Genomic DNA, 21,443 nt, shown 5'->3' on the forward strand with positions numbered 1-21,443 from the left:
GCGTCGACCTCAGGATCAATATTGCTCCTTCCATCAAGACCACGGTCACGATACCGAGGAGTGCCGACATTTGGCTGCAGGTATTGATGCTCTTGTGAAAGCAGGGACATTAAAAAAATACCAAAGCAAGCAGCCGAAAAAGAACAAAAAGCAGAGAGGTGCGAACTGCGCTCCTCAGGATCCGAAAAGGCAACAGGATCCCGAAGACGATGACGAGCAGCAATATGATGGAGTAATCCTGACTATTGATGCTCTCCCTGCCGGGAAGACTAAATCGTCCCTGAAGTCAGAGCGCAGAGGCTTCAATCGAGAGGAGCCAACGCATAAAAGGCTGAAGCAGGACGAAGTGATTACATTTTCAGATGCAGATCCCGTCCCGGCCATCTCTCCTCATCAAGACGCTATTGTCATCCAAGCCGGAGTGGCAAACAAACTAATCCACAGAGTGTTTGTGGATACAGGAGCGTCAGTCAGCATTCTTTTTAAAGAATGTTTCGATAAACTAGAAGTGGATCCAGCTCGGCTTAGTCCGGCACCACTTCCTCTGAAAAGTTTCGCCCAGGAGGACACCCGCCCTGAAGGTATTATCAGCCTTCCGATCACAGTGGGAAAAGCGCCTACCAGCTCCAGTACGATGATCGAGTTCTTTGTAGTAAAAGCTCGGTCTCCGTACAACATCATCCTGGGAAGAGACTGGCTCAACGCAGTTCGGGCCGTTTGCTCTACTTATCATCTCACCATCAAGCTCCCCACTAAAGGGGGGATAGCGGTCATCCGAGGTGATCAAAAGAGAGCAAAAGAGTGTCTGCAGATTGCGCTTAAAAGCGCCGAGCAATCAGATCGGCATCATCAAGCATAGCAATCACAGCAGCCGGAGTCAGAGGCAAGCGAAATGACCGAAGTCACACCAGAGCCGAACTCAATGACCGTTCAGTTATACGAAGATGATCCATCCAGAACGGTCAAGATCGGTTTCGCGGGAACGCCTCTACTCCGGGAAAAGACCATCCAGCTCCTCAAGGAGTACAAAGATGTCTTTGCATGGTCTCCGTTGGACATGACCGGAGTGCCCTCTGAGGTAATCACTCATCGGTTAAATATTGATCCATCAGTCCGGCCTATAAAACAGAAGCAAAGACTCTTTGCGGCAGAAAGAAATCAAGTCATCCATGACGAAGTCCGCCAATTACTGAAAGCGGATGTATTATTCGAGGTGAAATATCCCTCTTGGGTGGCTAATCCTGTGATGATCAAGAAAAAAGAAGGAGGATGGCGGATGTGCATAGATTTTACCGATCTAAACAAGCACTGTCCTAAAGATTGCTATCCCCTTCCGAACATAGACAAAAAAGTAGAAGCTTTGATCGGCTTCGAAATTTTCTGTTTTCTTGATTTATACAAAGGCTACCACCAAGTCTTAATGGATGAGAATGATGCTCCAAAAACGGCTTTCATTACTGACTTCGGCATCTTTGCTTATAAAAAAATGCCGTTCGGTTTAAAGAATGCCGGAGCCACATATCAAAGGATGGTAGATAAGCTTTTTCGGCATTTGATCGGAAAGGAGGTTGAAGTGTATGTTGACGACATAGTCGTTAAAAGCAGAAGCACTTCGGAGTACGAAGACAATCTCAAGTCCACTCTCGACGTGCTCCGAAAAGCCAACCTCAAACTCAATCCCCAAAAATGTACCTTTTTGGTAGATTCGGGAAAGTTTCTAGGTTGTTGGGTTTCAAAGGAAGGACTCAAGGCAAATCCGCTAAAAGTTCAAGTTGTTCAGAACATGGCAATGCCGAAAAGCAAATGCCATTCTTCAAAGTGATAAAGAAGGCACCAAAGTTTGAGTGGGGAGTCGAGCAGAAAAAGGCTTTTGACGAGCTCAAAAGTTATTTAGCCGAGCTTCCTATTCTCTCTGCTCCAACAGATGCTGAAGTGATATTCTTATACTTAGCGGCATCGGATCAAACCATTAGCGCGGTGCTTGTACGAGAAGAAGGCCTAAAGCAGCTTCCCATCTACTTTACAAGCCGAGCATTAAGAGGTCCAGAAACAAGGTATCAACCTCTGGAAAAAATTGCTCTGGCATTAGTAAATGCAGCAAGGAGACTGCGGCCATATTTCTATGCTCACAAGGTATGCGTCTTAACCGATCTTCCACTTCGGCAAGTTTTGACCAAGCCAGAAGCATCAGGCAGAATCGCCAAATGGGCCATAGAGTTGGGAGAACACTCAATCGAATACCTACCTCGGAAAGCCATCAAGGGACAAGCCTTGGCAGATTTTCTTGCAGAAGCAAAGTTCGATCAAGCAATCCCTGTCATTGCCGAACAGAAAAATTCTACCAATGCCGAACTAGCACAGCCCCTGGAATCCGAAGTAGAGCCACCGGACTGCTGGAGCGGATTCGTAGATGGAGCTTCGAATAAAACGGGAAGTGGAGCTGGTATCTTACTTATCGCTCCCGACGGACACGAGGTAACTTACTCACTTCGGTTCTTATTCCCAACTACTAATAATGAAGCCGAATACGAAGCTCTCCTTGCCGGACTCAAGCTAGCGCAAAGTCTATTTATCAAGTCTCTCAAAATCCATTGTGATTCACAAGTCGTAGTGAATCACATGTTGGGTACAAGTGAAGCCCGTGATGAGAGGATGAGGAAATATTGGGACAAAGCGCAAAGCATTAGCCGAAGTTTCTCTTATTTTCGGATAATCCGCATTCCCAGAGCGGAAAACAGCCGAGCAGATATTTTAAGTAAGTTAGCCTCATATCCAAGTTCAAAGGTGGAGGAATTGATGCACAGAAGCATTGATGAAGCTGAGGTACTTTCAGTAGCCAGCTCGCCGAACTGGATGACGCCGATCTTACAGTATCTAGATCAAGGACAACTGCCCGAGGATAAGAGAGAAGCTCGGAAAATCACATGCCGAGCCCTTCGGTACGAACTTCATGGAGGAGTCCTATACAGAAAATCCTACCTTCAGCCGTTATTGCGATGTGTAGGGCCAGAAGAGACGGACTACATCCTTAGAGAAGTTCATGAAGGATCTTGCGGTAGCCACATCGGAGCTAGAGCTTTAGCTAAAAAAGTTCTGAGATGGGGGTATTATTGGCCAACTTTGGTACAAGACGCAGTGCAGCTCGTCAAGACATGCACGAAGTGCCAAATCCATGCAAATATCCCAAAGATGCCGCAGACCGATCTATATGCTATGCAAAGCCCTTGGCCTTTTATGCAATGGGGCATAGACATAGTGGGACCACTACCACAAGCTCCTCGGCAAATGAAATTCCTTATCGTTGCCGTGGATTACTTTACAAAGTGGGTAGAAGCTGAACCATTAGCTACGATAACGAGCTCGAAGGCATTGGATTTCGTCTGGAAGAACATAGTGTGCCGATTTGGCTTACCCCACATCCTCATTTCGGATAACGGGACTCAGTTCACCGACAAGACATTCAAAAATTGGTGCCAAGAGCTGAATATTCAACAGCGGTTCACTTCGGTCTCCCACCCACAAGCAAACGGACAAACGGAGGTAACAAACCGTATATTGGTGAAAGGGTTAAAAGCTCGGTTAGAACAAGCCAAAGGACAATGGGTAGAAAATCTCCCTCAAGTCCTATGGTCCTACCGAACTACACCCAAAAAATCCAACGGTGAAACTCCGTACAGTCTGGTGTACGGCACTGAAGCCGTGATTCCGGTTGAGATCGGCGTACCCAGTCCCCGAACTCTAAATTTCTCTTCAGAAATGAATGATGATGGACTGAGAGCCGAACTAGATCTGGCCGAAGAAAGAAGAGAATTGGCCTGCATAAAAGCAGCCAAGTACAAGGAGCAAGTAGCCCGGTATTATAACCAAAGGGTGAAAAAGCTGCAATTTCAAGTGGGAGATCTTGTCTTGAGAAACAACGAAGTAAGCCGAGCAGAAAAGCTGGGCAAGCTCGAACCCACATGGGAAGGTCCATATCGGGTGTCAGAAGTCCTCGGCAAAGGGTCTTACAAATTGACTCACATGTCAGGAGAACAAGTACCTCGAACATGGCACATTTCCAACCTCAAGAAGTTCCATTTGTAAGAGACAGTCCGGTCAGTCCGTCTTGTGTCTAGTTCGGTCCTAGAGGTATGTGTTTTCTTTGTTTTTTTTACTTTGTCTATTTGCTTTTTGTTTGTCTATGTGCGTCTCGTTCGTTTATGTGCGTCTTGCTTGTCTAGATGTGTTTTGTCTGTCTATGTGCGTGTCGTCTCTTACAAATGTTACTGAGGTATCTTGTTCTTCAAAGGCTGATCCCCTTTTTAGAACATATATAAGCCAACGATTGTGAGTCCAAGCTTCTAAGGAGGATACAAGACCACAATTCAGCTTAAAAAACAAGCAGTTCGTCTGAAACGAACTGCAACAATAAGCCAACGATTGTGAGTCCAAGCTTCTAAGGAGGATACAAGACCACAATTCGGCTTAAAAAACAAGCAGTTCGTCTGAAACGAACTGCAACAAATGGATAGTCCGATCCACGCGATAAAACTCGCCGAATTAGGACAAGGGAAAGTCTGATCCAAGCGATAAAACTCGCCAAATTAAGACACAAGCTTAGTCCGGTCAAAGATGTTTATTTCATCAGACCAAAGACGAGTCCGGTCAAAGATGTTTATTTCATCAGACCAAAGACGAGTCCGGTCAAAGATGTTTATTTCATCAGACCAAAGACGAGTCCGGTCAAAGATGTTTATTTCATCAGACCAAAGACGAGTCCGGTCAAAGAAGTTTATTTCATAAGACCAAGGACCAAGTCCGGTCAAAGAAGTTTACTTCATAAGACCGAGGACAAGTACGATGAAATTTTTTCGCTGAGCTGTAAATACGCAGTGATAGAAGCGAAATGAAGATTTCATTTATTAAAACTTGTTCGGCATACAATTCTGCTGCCCTACGAGAAGGCGTTACGCCATTACAAAGGACTATTCTACTGTCCCTGGTTGCTAAAGTTGAGCCATCTATTCACAAAATCCTCGTGAAGCCGAGTTCGGGCGTTCTCGGCAGCTGAAGAATAAGCAGGTCGACGAGATGCTCTAATCGACCTACCGCCTCTTCCCTGAGCCCGAGAAGCTCTAGCACCTCGGCGGCGAAGAGTCTCTTCACGAAGCATTTGTTGATCTTGCTCACTCATAATCACAGCTCCTCTACGAACTTCAGTCCGTCCTTGTCTTGACGTTTCCGGTTGCTCCTGAGTCCGTTCTCGTCTTGACGTTTCCGGCTGTTCCTGAGTTCGTTGCTGACTTGGAGTAAGGTTTTGAGCAAGTGAATCAGGGGTTTGAGCTGGAGTGTGACCATCTGTTGACGGGAAATGCCTAAGGAATCTCTCGATTGAGGGACGCCGGGAAAGAATGATGTCGTACCGAGAAGCCCAGCGCCGCAATGATTTCACGACTTGTTGGCAAGCCGAGCTCTCCAGCGCATTGTTCCTCCGGAGTACATGATATTCCTCCCACAGTTCGTCAACTCGTTCCTGAACTTCAGAGATGGTCATTCCCCCGCGCCTGCAGATGAAATCCTCATACGCAGTCCTCTCAGCGACGGCGGTATTCAGCTCGGCCTCCAGATCTTTCTTTTCGGACTCTAAGTCCTTATTGTCGGCCTCCAGCTTCACTGAACGAGCCAAGAGTTCGTCATTCTTCACCTGGTCAGCTATGGCTCTTTTCTCAGCTTCGTCTAAAGCCGAAGAGTACAGCCGCTTCCAGTGAAGTACCTCCAACTCCTTAAGAGTTCAGAATATATAGCAGCTATGTCAGTTCGGCATTTCAGATTACTGAGCAGGTAGTAAACCACAACAGGAGTAAAAGAGAGTACGAAAGGCTATACGAAGACACAAGAGCAGAAAGAAGAATTTTTTCATTCATAAGAAAAAATTTTTTCTACACAAGGGCTTCAAGGCCGTTTTACAAGAAGGAAGAAACTAAACTAAGAGAAGGGAGACGAAATCATACTCCGCCAGCTTCGTCTCCGCCTTCTCGGTGAGGTTCAGCTTCCTTCTCGTCTGCTTCAGCTTCAGCCTCGGCCTCCCTGCTCTCCCCAGCCTGCTCGGCGCCACCGTAGCCGATCTGCTGCGCCTCCTGCTCGGCCTGATCATCGCCGGTCTGCCGCTCATGCTGCTCGGTCTCACCCTCTCCATGGAAAATTGGAGCGGGTGAAACTGACCCTATGGAGGCAAAGATAGCCTCCATGTTCTCATCGCGGTCAGCTCGGCAACTACGAACTTGGTCTGCAGAAAGCAGGACCGAGGACGAAGCAAGCTCCTCAAGCACCGGCAGACTCTGAAGCCGAGCTGCTATCTCTCGGCCGTACAGCGGCAGGATGACTTCGGGACCCTGCTCGGCTTTATCGGTCATCAGTTTCAGCAGATCACCGACAAAGGCTGAAAATTGGTTGCTCAGAAAGAGTTTCTCCGCGAAAGCACGGAGAACCTCCCCTTGGGCAACCACGGCGGCAGCATCCCTCCGTTTCGTCTGCTCTCGCTGGATGACGAGCTGGTTTTTGGCAAACTGAGCTTCATCCTGGGCCGAAATCCTAGCAGCTCTGGCTTTCTCAAAGTTTGCCTCAGCTTGCTCGGCCCGGTGACAAGCAGCCGCCAACTTCCTCTGCATCTCAGCATAGTCGTTGGACGCTTTGGAGAGTTCAACGGCGACGAGCTTGGAGAGCATATCGTTCCTCTGAAAATGGAAAAAGCAAAAAGTCAACAGAGGGGCCACAAAAAATACAGGAAAAAAGCAAGGCCAGAAAATCAAGAAGAGAATTCACCTCGGCGAAGTCCGTGGGCCATAAAAAGGGCTCACAGATATGTTCCGAAGGAGGCGCCAAGACCACGTCTTTCTCTGGCGCTCTCGGGGGCTTCTGGGTCTTCCCCTTCCTACTTGCCGAAGTCGACTCCGGCTTCTTCGGATCCGAAGAGGTTTTTTGCCTCTTCGGAGTCCTCTCGGCATCAGACGCCGAGCTGGTGGTTTTCGGCCTCTCCGGCTCCTTGGACTCCGAAGATTTGCGGCTCAGCTTATTCAATATGTTCACTACCGAAAAACAAGGAAACAAGGTTAGTTTTCGCCGCTAAAGCAGTAAGGCATAAAAAAGAAATCCTCACCCTCAGTCTCTTCGTCCGAAGACGAGATATTGAACACGAGGTCGCCCTTGACGAGCTCAGTTTCCGAGTATTGTTTCCTAATCATAGGAATCTTATTGAGCTCGCCCTCGAGCTCGGCCAACGGTTCTAACCGAGGATGGGGAATCACGGACTTCGGCCCTCTCCAAGGAAAGCCCGGAGCCGAAGTCCTATTATAAAAAAAGAAACGGTTTTGCCATTTCGGCCACTTGGTTTTGCAGAAGGCCCTAAAAGGCTGTAAGGGGATCAAGTAAAACCAAGATCCCTTCCTTTTAAACTGGAAAAAATTAAGGATTGCCCGCAGAGACAGATCCTTATCTAGCCTACGGAGTTCGGCAGCAAAAGCCGACAAGTGCCTCCAAGAATTCGGAGTCACCTGACCTAAAGGGAGTTGAAAAAAAATCAAGAAGCTCTACAAAAGGTGGGGGAAGAGGGAAACGAAGCCCGCATTCTAAGCAGGCTTCGTAAACGGTGGCATAACCCTCCGGCGGGTCGTTAGCCCTATGATCATCGTCGGGAACCACCGCCTTCCCCCCGGGAAAAAGATATTTTTCGTGTAGAGATATCACGGTGTCCTTACTCAAGACGCTGTGAAAGTATTCTACAGTCTTCTCCCCGGACTCTTTCCGGCTAGAAGACCCCTTGCCCCCTTTCCTACCGCTACCTAACTCAGAAGAAGAAGAAGAAGACATGGTTCTTACTCTTTGCAAAATCTGAAGAAATTCTGAAGAAATTCTTGAAAGCGGAAGGAAATTTTTACGCAAAAGAGACAGAGTGCAGAAGAAGCAATAGCAAAAGTATTCAAAGGATGAAGAAAGGGCGTATTTATCAGAATCGGAGAAGATTTCAAAATCATCGCACCGTTTCGAATCCCACCTTTTTAGGATTCAACGGCCGGATTTTACTGTCGCATTTAATGCAGTCACGCGCAAGGCACGTCCCCTGACGTCAGCCTCCCCCGTACCTTTATCAAAATGCCGAAGTGACTCGCTTCGCCGAAGTGATTCACTTCGTTTTTCGGGGGGGGGTAGTGATGGGGTACGGACTAAACAAGCCCAACAGCAGTGACGGCCAATCAGCCCAAAGCCCAAGGAAGAGTATCAGTTCGGCATTACCAAAGAGTTCGGCCCCAGCCTACAGCTCGGTAAAAGCCGACCAGTCAAGCTCTACTCTCAGATCGGCTAAAGCTGCTCGGCAATAGTTCAGCAGTTCGGTCTCAGTATTCGACCGAACTGGAAGATAGTCAACTCATGCAGGATCACATGCAGGATAGTTGGACCGAACTAGGAGATAGTGGACCCATGCAGATAGTGGACCCATGCAGGACCTCCACGACATCCACGACATCCACGACATACTTAGTGGTGATGTAAGCCACGACCTAGTTAGTGGTGATGTAAGCCACGACCTAGTTAGTGGTGATGCAAGCCACGATCTTAGTTCAATGTATAAATAGAACTTAGATCAGAAGGGTTAGGGGTCTCGGGAGATCAAATATCAAATAGCAAAGTCTGTATTGTAAGCTGTAGAAAACAGATCAAGCAATACAACTCTGCCCTCTTTTCTTCCCGTGGACGTAGATTTACCTCAGTAAATCGAACCACGTAAATCTCTGTGTCGTGATCTGTATTTTCCAGCATTCATCACCATCAAAAATTCGCCCAACCATCACTCAGCCAACGCCTTCACACATTCATCTCTGTCCATACGGAATAGCAAGCACCTCTCTATCATATTCTGAACCTGTAGCTCCAAGACAAACTCATGATTAATTTGCAAAAATTATTGAATAGATGTTGCATGAATTTAATACTAATATATAGTGGAGTACCATTCTAATGTAGGTGTGAGGTTGGCAATTCAAACAAGGGAAAGAGTGAAGATGGTGATGGTTATCCATGATTCTGTAGAAAAAAACAAGAACAAGGTTGTTCAAGAAAAAAGCAATTCAAGAATAGATGATCAGTGTAAGAATTTAGGAAGCAAACAAATGCAATAAAAGTAAGGAAGATATTTGAGAGGTCTTATCGGGGTCATAAGGCGTGATAAAAGTGTTATCCAGAAGATCCAATCCAAGGGCCAAAAAAGCAGGAGCAATCCAAACAAAACCTTTCACCTCATCTCATATCAGATAAGAGCATTAATATTCTTTTGCATTAGGGTTGGAAAAGATTAGTTGTTGATGATGATGACACTGTCTTCAATCTTAGCCAATCCTTATAATTCAATGTCACTCTAATTGTTGCAGTTTTTGGTCCCGCATTATTCAATTTGGCTACAATAATATTCTTGGTTGGTCCCAATTTTTAGTCTTCAATCTTCAAATTGGCGTTTTTGTTTGAATTCTTGATTTGGATCTTTGATGCATCCAAAATATATTATGAATGTAAAATACTAGTATGAAATAATATATATAAATAAATTAATAAGAAATCTATGAATAAAATGACTTTGTTAAGAATTAATTTCAGGAACTCGTTTGTGGACGATAAGAATGCTCTTTGTGTGGTCATATACGAAAAAAGGAGAGGTTCATATTAATTTATCTATGTATTTCGCGATTTTGGACGTGACTTAAATCTTAACATGCTAATTGATATACGTCCCAATTCATTTTCACCTTAACTCCCTCCGTCAACAAAAAAATAAGACACATTGTGAATGTCACGGGTTTTAATGTAGAATTGATAAAGTATGAGATATGGGAAAAAAGTAAGAGAGAAGTAGTGTTAGTGGAATGTGAGGTCCATATTATTAGTAAGAGAAAAGTTGTTGAAAACTTTTCTTTTTTAAATATGCTCTATTTTTCATGAACAATCAAAAATGGTAAATATGCTCTATTTTTTTTTGGGACGGAGAGACTATTACTATTAGGCACGTTTACCACAAAAAATTGATGGCCGTAATTTTTACAGGTAAAAGAAATTTAATTGGAAGTGATTAAGCTTGGATTAAAGATGACGAAGCAGCACGCATCAAAAGGGTGAATGACGAATATTATGAGGCGCCACATGCAAATTCCAAATAATACAAGGACGTTTCACTCTCAGCTTAATCGCTGATTTTACATTTAATCAGGGACGGAGCTAGGCGTGGCCAAGCCGCCGCTCCAGCGGGTGCTTGGCCGGTGCCCGTCCTAGTACTCACATCATGGCTGTCTGTGTCTACTACTATGCACTTTTTACATTTTGTTACAGAAAGAAGGCGAAGGGACCAAAGAGAAGAGGGAGAAAATTAGAAAGTAATTATGACAATTAAATTTCCAGCTGTGTGGGGTCCTCCTACTACTATAATTTCTAGTTTGTTTTGAGATTTGGGAATAGTGGATATAATGAATAATCAAATTTGCATTTTTTTTATTTGTGGAATAATACTACTCCATATGCTAATTTACTTGCATTTATAGGATAATATTGAGTTTATATGTAACAAATTATTTTACCTATCTCCAAACTATCAAAAATTTATGTGTATCTATGTTAATGTATAAAATGTTAGTCAAAAGTTGAAAATAGAATATAAAATCATGAATTTTCAATTTTTATTAGACTATATATATATATATACATATATATATATATATATTCTTTTCTTTTTTGTTTTCTCATTTTAATAAAAGACTATCTTTTGTAATCGGATGTGATAATTGTGAAAAATTGAAAGTTTATAATTTAATATTCTAATTCCGAACATAATGAAATTGACCAAAACTTTCCTACATTTATTAATTTGAATGTATTTGAAATTCAAAAATGTAATTGTGTTTTCACCATTTTATAAATTTTAAAATAAATAAAGTAGGTAAGAATAATAAAATATTATTATAGATATATATACTATTACTTTTTATAATTTTAGCACCGGCTTATTCAAAGTTTTAGTTCCGACCGTGCATTTAATATTTCACGTTTATTTTTTCTAAATGGACCGATTATACATTAAATAAATTAATCATTGAATTTTTTTTAACCACGCGTTGTTATTTTTATTTATTCAGTTTGGTATTCCGTTTTCCTCATAAATTTAATTTATACACAGAATATTGATTGGACTTGGATCCATACTTAGTAATTGCACTGGGTCATTTCAGTACAAATAAATTTGAGATGCATCATGCACCGAAGGATTAGGGCAGGGCGGAGCCATTTTAATGATAATTTCATAAGTTTTATTTAAGGACTATACAAATTTAATACATAATCGGTAAAATTTGAATGAAAAAGAAAAAAAATGTGTAAAGTGAGATAAGCTAGGTTGAGAAAAAAATGATGAGAAAATTTTTATAAATAGAAATAAGTCTAGTTTTGGTCGACGAGGTAAAAAATATATTGGAACTACTTTTATGGATGAATAAAGTATATAAAAGTTATATTTCTATAACTCAAATAATATATCCATATTACCAATTGATGCTTTTTGAGTCAATTTTTTTATCAGATGATACAGCAGCTCATAGAAAATAATATGACACCTTTGAGTAATTATTTATATAAGCAATGTTGGAACCTTGCCCGATTATTATAGTTTAACCGGGTTGTACGAGTGATAAAAAGTTAAATTTGTGAAATGAAATTGAATAATATAGAATCAACCTACAATTTTAGTAGATGATCGTATTTCTCTAGACTGATTCCTAGTATCAGGTTGTACGAGTGATAAAAAAAATTGCGAAATGAATTGAATAACATAAAAGCAATTTACATTCCGAATAAATGATCGTATATTTCTAAATCGATTCGTGGTAAGTGAGAAAGAGTTGAGAAAGAGTGAATTAAAGTTTGCGACATAAATGATGAGATCTCAAATTGTAACTTGATCTAATGAAATGTAGGTTTTGTGCATTGGGCCTGATCAAATGTAACGGCGAGGCAGAGTAATATCCATCAATAGTCGGCGGCCCATTATAATGTAGACTAGTACTCCGTATTTTATAATAAGAGTTAAATATATTAGAAACTTCTTTTGAAAGTCGTTCCTACAGACACGTGATGGAAAATGATATAAGAGTATTTTATTTTAATTACTATCAGGCCTTTTATATATGTATGTTTACAGTTTAAATTTTTGGGATTAGCCTATTTAGTAAGTGGATTAGTTTGTAAGTAGCTGAATTATTTATATAGTTTGTAACAGAAATTTGATAATTAAAAGAGGTTTTATTGTAACTTCTTATGCGTTTCTTTAATACGTAATAAAAATAAAATTCACTCTTACCTACATTCTTATATATGCAGTAGTTTATGAATCATATAATCAACTGTAATGTGAAAAAGAGAAAGCATAAAAAACAACCAAAATATTTTTTCCTTATATTCTAGAATAGACAACATAATCTTATTCTCATCACCTCATCAATTTATGGGTAAGAAAATATATGCATCTCGGTTTCAGACATTTTGATTTTATTAAAATTGGAAATATGGATGCATATACATACATCCCCATACATACATGTATTATACATGCTTCGTATATATATATATATACACACGAATGAAATAGTGAAAAAATCTTGATATAATGTTTTATAGAATGTTATATTGTTGTAGTTCCTACTAGCTAGCATTTTTTATGTATTTAATTTGATAATCTAGAAGTTCTTCATGCATCTCAATCTATTATCTGGCAAGTCATGAAGTAATAAGCGAGACGACAAATATGTAAGTAAATATAGATGGAGGAATTTCAGTGCAATAATTGTGAGTGCATATGGTTCTCATAGCTCTCCCTTGCCACCTATTAGAGTATACCATAGCTCTCCCCTGCCACATATTAGAGTATCCGCAATGGCAGATTTCCAGGCGGACGTCCGACCGGAGTGTCGGGTGTCCGCGCGGGACGTCCGCCATTAAACGTGAGAGGCGCGGATGCGGATGTCCGCTGCGGACACTGCATATCCGCGGCCTTCCGGCGACGTCCCGCGCGGACGTCCCGATTTTTTATTTTATTTATTTAGTTTTTATTTTTTTTAAAACTCTATATATACGGCTCGTTGAACTTCATTTCATTCGCACCACTTGTTTTAATGAGTTTTTTTTTTCTCTCTCTCTACGTTCCTGTCAGTATATCCAAAATAGCTAGTGGTGGTGGTGGTGGCAGTGGTGCAAGTGGTAGTGGTGCGGGTGCTGATGACATACGCCGACGAATTAACAAACATGTGCAAGCCTATACGTCCCGGGAGATAAATCGTCTGATACAAGTGGCCTTGCAGCAGCAGCAGCCGGCGGTACCTCGCCCCATCCATCATCGAACTATAGTACCCCGGGACCACATCGCTGCACACCATCGGTTGTATGAGGACTACTTCGCTCCGGAGCCGCGGTCAGGGGATAACTTATTCCTGCGACGTTTTAGGATGCATCGTCCGCTATTTATGCGTATCGTGAGCGCATTAGAGCGTTGATACGAGCATTTTAGGTTCAGGGAGGATGCGGTGGATAAACCCGGTCACACGCCCATACAGAAGTGCACTGCCGCAATCAGACAGCTGGCGTACGGAGTCTCGGCCGACATGTTCGACGAGTACCTCCACATCGGTGAGTCGACTGCCCGTGAATGTCTACAGTATTTTTGTGAGGGCGTTAGGGAGATATTCGGGGATAGGTATCTTCGGAAGCCTACCCCTGAATACTGTCAGGCTCTAATGGATATGCAAGGGAGTCAGCACGGGTTTCCGGGAATGTCGGGTAGCATAGATTGTATGCATTGGGAGTGGAAGAACTACCTCGTCGCCTGGAAAGGGGTGTACACTACCGGCTTCAAAGGAAAGCATCCCACGATTGTCCTTGAAGCGGTAGCTGACTACCGGCTGTGGATTTGACATGCGTATTTTGGAGTAGCCGGGTCGAACAATGACATCAACGTCCTCCAGTTGTCGCCCTTTTTCAACGAGCAGTGCATGGGCGTTGGTCCGACCGTCAGTTTCGTCGCCAACGACAACCAACATAATATGAGCTACTATTTGGCGGATGAGATATACTCTATGTGACCCGTCTTTGTGAAGACGATCAGATGCCCATCAGACGAAAAGAAGATCTATTTTGCGGGACGTCAGGAGGCAGCGCGCAAGGATGTGTAGCGGGCATTTGGTGTGCTCCAGGCTCGATGGGCGGCAGTGAAGGGTCCATCACGGTTGTGGTATATTGACAGCATCGCTAATGTCATGTACGCAAGTATTATCATGCACAACATGATTGTCGAAGATGAAGGTCCAGCACAGACTGATTGGGCCAATGATGATGTTCATGCTGCCGGTCCAAGCCATGATGTGGCCACCGCCAATATGCGTATGGGGATACCCCATGGAGCTGCCGATCGGGTCCGTGCATTTGCCGACATGCGCCAACAACAAGCCTATATTCGACTCCAGAACGATATAATTGAAGAGCTATGGATGCGGAGGGGCGCACGTTGATATTTTATAATGTAATTTGTTTAAATTTTTTTTGTTGAATTGTATTTTTTTCATTTTTTTTATTTAATGAAATTATCATTGCACTTTCTCCGTCCGTATTCGTGTCGAAATTCTATTTCCGTAAATTGTTTAATTTGGTGAATTTGTGATTTTTTTATTGTGGATGTCCGCTGGGATGTCCGTCATTGTGTAGTGGGATGTCCTTATGACGTGTCAGTGCAATGAGACGTCCTTGTGACGTGGCATGAGGTGTTTTTTGGGAAGTCCGCCGGGTGTCCGCGCGGGGCATCCGCACAATTGCGGATGCTCTAAATACTCCATATACCCATATACCATAAATAGAATACCTACCACCAAATCAAGCATGTGATCAATAATGCCCTCACAAATTTGTGGATATAGCAGAGCCTGTGTGTGTGTTTTGGCTATGTCAGAATTGGTGAATGACGACTTATGCACACATCGCTCTCAGTGTGTGTGAGAGAGGCCTTTAAAATTAGACCAATTACCCCTACATAAACCCTTTCGCTCTCAGTGTGTGTGTGAGAGGCCCATAAAATTAGACCAATTACCCTTACCTAAACCCTTTCGCTCTCAGTGTGTGTGTGTGTGTGTGAGAGGCCCATAAAATTAGACCAATTACCCCTACCTAAACCCTTTCGCTCTCAGTGTGTGTGTGAGAGGCCTTAAAATTAGACAAATTACCCCTACCTAAACCCTTTAATTTGGTATTACCGGTTAAGTTATGCTTCAATGTCACAATTCTAAGCCAACTTAAAGAAACGTAATCCACCAAAACTGTAATTGGACTCGAGAAGATGTTCCTAGAGTCAAACACCATCGGGTGGGTTGGACTTATAAGACCAAATTAAACCAGCTTTTCAAATTACAAGACACATTTCCGTATATAAAATAACAAAAAATAACCATATACTATAAATTTTAAAGATAGGAAGATAAATACGAGTGGTTTTTATGTTTTCAAATGCGGTTGGGTTTGTGTTCATATGTTATGTCCACCTTATCTATTTAATAATCTGTGCACAAAATGTTAATCTGAATTGTCAACTATCATATATATGGATCGATCAGGTGATTATTGAACATGGCAATTCGTAATTATATTATTGGTATACGGAGTATTATCTAGTCACGACATTAACATGGTTATGAGATAGTATAATCTAAAGTCAATATATCTAAAATTTAAAAGATTATTTGGTTATAAATCCACTAAATTATTAGTCAATTCTGAGTTATTTCATTAGGATGTCTAATTATATTTTGAAATTTCCATGAATTCAACACTATTTAAATTACAATTTTCTATTATTAATTTTTAATAACCAAAGTATGAACGTTGTCAATTTTTCAGTGCACATGTCTATTTATGTATTTAGACATTAATTTTAAAAATTATGGGGAAAATCTTAATTTACTTAATGGTTAGTGAATTAAACTTAACTTTAAAAATAAGACATAAATGTGTTCTAATAGGTGATTCAATTGAGTGAAATGAATAACGTTTATCTGTTGAGAAACTTACTGAAATTGATTGTTGTGATTTTGTTTCAACATGTCATTCATGCAATTATAAGTTAATTGATGATACCAATACAAAATTTACCCATAATAGGTCAGATTAATATTATCGACCCAATTAATCTCAATCCAAACCCACTAAAATTCAAGGCCCAATCGACAGCATCTAATCAATCAGTGGTATGGACTATGGAATGAAATCTATATGTGACGAGTCTCTCTAAATTAATTTTGATGTAGTTGCATTTTTGTAAAAAAAAATTCGTTTTCAAAACAACTGGGAAATAAGACACCTAATTTGACAAAGAAGGTGTGAGTTGTGTTTTACATACTAGAACAATTAATACTATTTTGTTAGGTGGTGTTGTTTACTTTACATTCATGAGTCAACTATTTGTATAAATAAGTAGCAATAATATTTGACTAGAACATACGATATTCTTCTTCTCCATAAACTTTTAAAAGTCTGAAATTAAGGTTGGAGATGGGAAATTAAAAAGTGAAAGCAAAAAAAGCAGAGGCATTTAGGGAAAGAATGCTGAATGTAGCAGAACAAAATGTGTGATGGAGCTAAAGTTAAAAGTAGGAGAAGCCTAATCCATATATCCCAAGTTCACGAGATAAGCATAAGTTCACGAGTATGTCTATTCCCTAAATCTCCCTCCCTCCATCATTCATTTCATTTTCATTAATGTGGTCCATATTTATTCATTTTTTGTTACTACCATACTATTTATTTCTCCCAGTAACTTTGTTGTCACTTTATTTCCTCTTGTGTCCTCGATTATGGGAGAATTAACTAATTAATTGAGTTGCTCGCCTTCTTGTAAGTTGGTAATATCTTTACATTGAGTATCTTACCAAATCCATCATAGAACTCTCCTAAATAAAGTTATCATAAATAACATTTTATATGCCCTAATTAAGGAATAATCAACTCTAATAATCGGTAAAAAAATGTGGTGCTAGCTAGTATCATGTATAGACAAACCCCTACCACATTTACCAAACAGAAACAGAAGATGAAGAAATAAAAGTTTGGAATTATTTGTTATATATATTTGCAATTTGGTGTACACTTTATTTAATATTTGGACCAAAAGATTGCCATTTTATTGGTTTAAATTGATTCTGTCATTGTGGATTCCTGTCATTTGTTGATGAATAAATGTGGAGTCCACACATAAATTATTGGTAGTTGGACAGTTGTATGAGATTACTAAAATTTGTTTAGTACGTAGTGTGAGGAACAGGATGGTAATAAGCATGAAGATTTGTGAAAACCAGGGGCGTCTGTACTTTAGTTGTTTCCTTCTCAGATCTATGTATCATACCATATTATTCCACCTTCTATTGCAAAATTCCACAAATATTGTATAATCTTTTAATTCGCTGTAGCAGTACACGGACTTAATATAAGTATACTGTCACAACTCACAAGAATGAATAAATACCTTCAATCTTTTATTTTCTTGGTTTTAATTTGAAGAAAGCAGAGAGAAAAAAGAGAAATGGAGTAAGGTAGGTAGGTTTGAGGGTGTGGGTGGGGCATATCTTTCAGATAATTCCTGATGGTTTAAGAAGACAACGTACAAAAACGAAGCCCGTGAAGGTTGCATTGCATGTGATGCTTAAAAACTCTGCTGTTTTAATCACTCAACATATTATTGTACACCCACTCACGTGTATTTTTGGCCTTTTACATCACATTTCTTTTTTATTTCACTAATTATTCCTCAAACCATATTATTCATTTCTCTTCTTCATCTCAAAAAATTAGTAGTACATCATTTTATATAATTCCTTTTCTCCCTCTAATATACTAGTCCCACTTTGTCTGTTCTATGCCGTCCGTGTGTGTTACTCTGTAATTGGGCAGCATTTGATTAACTATAGTGGTTAATTAAGACACCGTTAACATAAACTAACCTGTTCAAATCAATGTGTTTGCATGCTACAGACAAACTACGTAGAAATATACAAATATTAAGACCATTTATTGAGCTCAAATTAAATTCACAAAAAAGGGATGCCAAACATTAAATACAAGAATACAGTAGCAATAGCAACAAACACAGGTCCATTGTGAATCGATCTTTTGTTCATGTCCACAGCACTTTGAAATTTTTTACTACCTTTTAAACCTCATCTCTCTCTGCTATATAAACCATCACTGCCTATCTCTCAAACTATTCCTCATTTCATCCCTCCTCCACTGCCTCCGCTACCAAACTCAAAATGAGAGGCTTTACCTTCAAAAACATGTCATTCCTTCTCTTGCTTCTCCTTCTCATGTGGTGTTCCTACATAGAAACTTGCAATGCGAGAAGAGTAGGCTCGCATTGGAGGAAAAATCAAGCCATCGCGTCTTCTCTTTCAAAGAAGAAAGGAAAAGCTCCACGGCTCCCGTCACCATAACAGCCACGTTAGCAAGCCAAAACAGAAAGCACCATCTCCAAAACCAGCAACGCCCACGCCCTCGCCTCCATTGCCGCCGCCAGCCACCACTCCAGTTGAAACTCCCCACCAGATTCCACTGTCTTTAATGTGCTGGATTTTGGAGCCAAAGGTGATGGAAGCACCGATGACACTAAGGTAAATAAATTGAACTAACATGAATGCTCTGTTTTCAAATTTTAATTTTTCTCAAACTTTGCAAAATTGAATTCACATAAATTTGAAATTCCATTATAGTTGATGACTGCATTTATTACATTCTCTCTTAACTACTTTAGTATAACTGCTTACAACAAAAAAGTTTCCCTGTCATATCAGCAACTTGAGACAGTTTTCATTTCCACTGGTATTAGAGTATACCATTAGATGCAATAACTTTTCCTCTAGTCTTCAAATAGCATTAGTATACCATTATTTTATCATGTGGCAGCTAGTAAAAATTACGAGGAAGATCCATCCATACATAATTTCAGGAATCGAGGACAAAAGTTAAGCACCTGTGCAAATAACACATTTCCAAGACTATATGGTCAAAAAAATTACTTCCCCAAAACGATTAATTAATCCAAATAGTAGCTGGTGAGAATACAAAATGACAAAGGAAATAGACATGAGAAGAAGGAGAGGGGACCATTAAAAGTTATTCTTGTTACGGCGATTTATTATTGACTCCAACATTTATCTTCATAACCAACAAATATTTCCAAATAAAGTATGATAAGCAAACATTTTGATGAAGAAATCATGTGGTAAAAAATGCAGGCATTCGAAGCAGCATGGGCTGCTGCATGTAAGGTCGAAGCCTCTGTCGTTAACGTGCCATCGGATTACGTGTTCCACGTCGGCCCCATTTCATTTTCCGGCCCAATACTGTCAACACAACATTGTTTTCCAGGTGAAAAAAAAATCAAAAATCAAACTCCCCAATTTTCAGTAACAAAATTGTGTTAATCTGTTTTCTAATTTAATTTGTGTAGTTAGACGGCACGATCATTGCTCCGACGAGCTCGAGTGCTTGGGGTTCAGGCCTGCTGCAGTGGCTCCAGTTCACCAAATTAGTGGGGCTGACGATCAAGGGAAGCGGCGCCATCGACGGAAACGGGGGCAGTCTGGTGGCAGAGCGCCTCCTCCGACGACGATCCCCCTCGATGACCAATCAAAATACATCATCCCCGTAAACGCCACCGCACTGCCAAAGCCTCCCTTCCCTGTAATCAAAATTTACCACTCAATTATGTTAAATCACCACATTTTTGTCAGCTTTATGTAACTAACACATCTTTGTCTGTTTTCAGGTAAGTAGCTCACTTGCAAAAATGCCAAGCGTTAACCAACTGTAAGTAGTTTTGGAAAATTTTCTAATTTTTTTTAAAGGTCTCTTTTTGAGCTTGTAGTGATAGTGTACGGTGCAGTCGACGATCCTAACATATAGTATAATGCAGGCGCTTAGATTCTACGGAAGTTTCAACGTAACGGTGACAGGGATCACAATAAAAAACAGCCCACAATGCCATCTGAAGCTCGACAACTGCATCGGAGTATCGGTGTACAATTTCACGGTTTCATCGCCCGGCAACAGCCCCAACACTGACGGAATCCATCTCCAGAATTCTAAAGATGTGCTCATTCGCAGCTCAAATCTCGCCTGCGGTAAATAAATTACTCTTAATCTCAATTCCATTTTTAATTCTTGATCAAAATCTTATCCGTAAAAATGGAAAACAAGCCACTGAGAAATGGACACATATGAACCACTCAACCTTTTGGCCCCAATGGTTGAGACTTGAGACAGATGTGTCACTTTCCGACCAATAAAAGAGGAAGTGCGAGAACATGTGTTGAGGCCCCCACATTAGAAAAGACAAAATGATGTTCGCGATTGAGACTGGCTCGTGAATTAGTTATCGTAACATGTTGCATTTGTTGCTACGCAGGGGACGATTGCGTGTCGATTCAAACAGGGTGCACCAACGTGTACATACACAACGTGAACTGTGGGCCGGGGCACGGGATCAGCATCGGGGGCTGGGCAAGGACAACACGAAGGCGTGTGTGTCGAACATCACGGTCCGGGACATCGTGATGCACAACACGATGAACGGGGTGAGGATCAAGACGTGGCAGGGGGGGTCGGGGTCGGTGAAGAATGTTCAGTTTTCGAATATTCAGGTGTCGGAGGTGCAGGTGCCGATCGTGATCGACCAGTACTACTGCGACAAGAGGAGCTGCACGAACCAGACGGAAGCGGTGGCGCTGTCGGGGATCAACTACGCCAACATAAGGGGGACGTACACGGTGAAGCCGGTGCACTTCTCGTGCAGCGACAACGCGCCGTGCACGGAGGTCACGCTCATGAACATACAGCTGAAGCCGCAGCAGGAGGGATACCATATGTATGATCCCTTTTGCTGGCAGACGTTTGGGCAGCTATACACGCCCACCGTTCCACCGCTCGATTGTCTGCAGATTGGAAAGCCGGCCAACAACCACATTCAGGGGGACGACGACGTTTGCTAAGCTCAGCTCTACAATTTTAGATTCAATTGGTGCTAACGTTGGAGTGGACGGCCAGGATTGGCTGGCCCCTGAATTCGCACCCACTAGATTTAAATATACTATAGTATGTTAGTAGTGTTAGCTTACACGATTTATTTGTTGTTACGCTTTGTGTGGTGTGGAGAAGAGTCATGTGTAAAGGGGATTTTATGTGCGGAATATGAGCTTGATGAGATAACATTCGAATTTTCTGTATGTACTATTAAAATTCATTCCAGTTCAATAGAATGTGAGATATATATGAGAAATGGAGCGGATTTAAATTGCAAACTGGTGCCTCATTATTTAGCTATGATCGATTTTTAATTTTGAATTCAGGGC

The 21,443-nt window shown here is 41.3% G+C and overlaps 1 pseudogene; it reads left to right on the forward strand.

The window, feature by feature from the left end:
- The first annotated feature begins 18,237 nt into the window (after window positions 1-18,237).
- On the forward strand, window positions 18,238-21,392 carry LOC121789773 (annotated as a pseudogene).
- Window positions 21,393-21,443: the final 51 nt, after the last annotated feature.

Source organism: Salvia splendens, unplaced genomic scaffold (assembly GCF_004379255.2).
Source record: "Salvia splendens isolate huo1 unplaced genomic scaffold, SspV2 ctg335, whole genome shotgun sequence".
Taxonomy (NCBI): domain Eukaryota; kingdom Viridiplantae; phylum Streptophyta; class Magnoliopsida; order Lamiales; family Lamiaceae; genus Salvia; species Salvia splendens.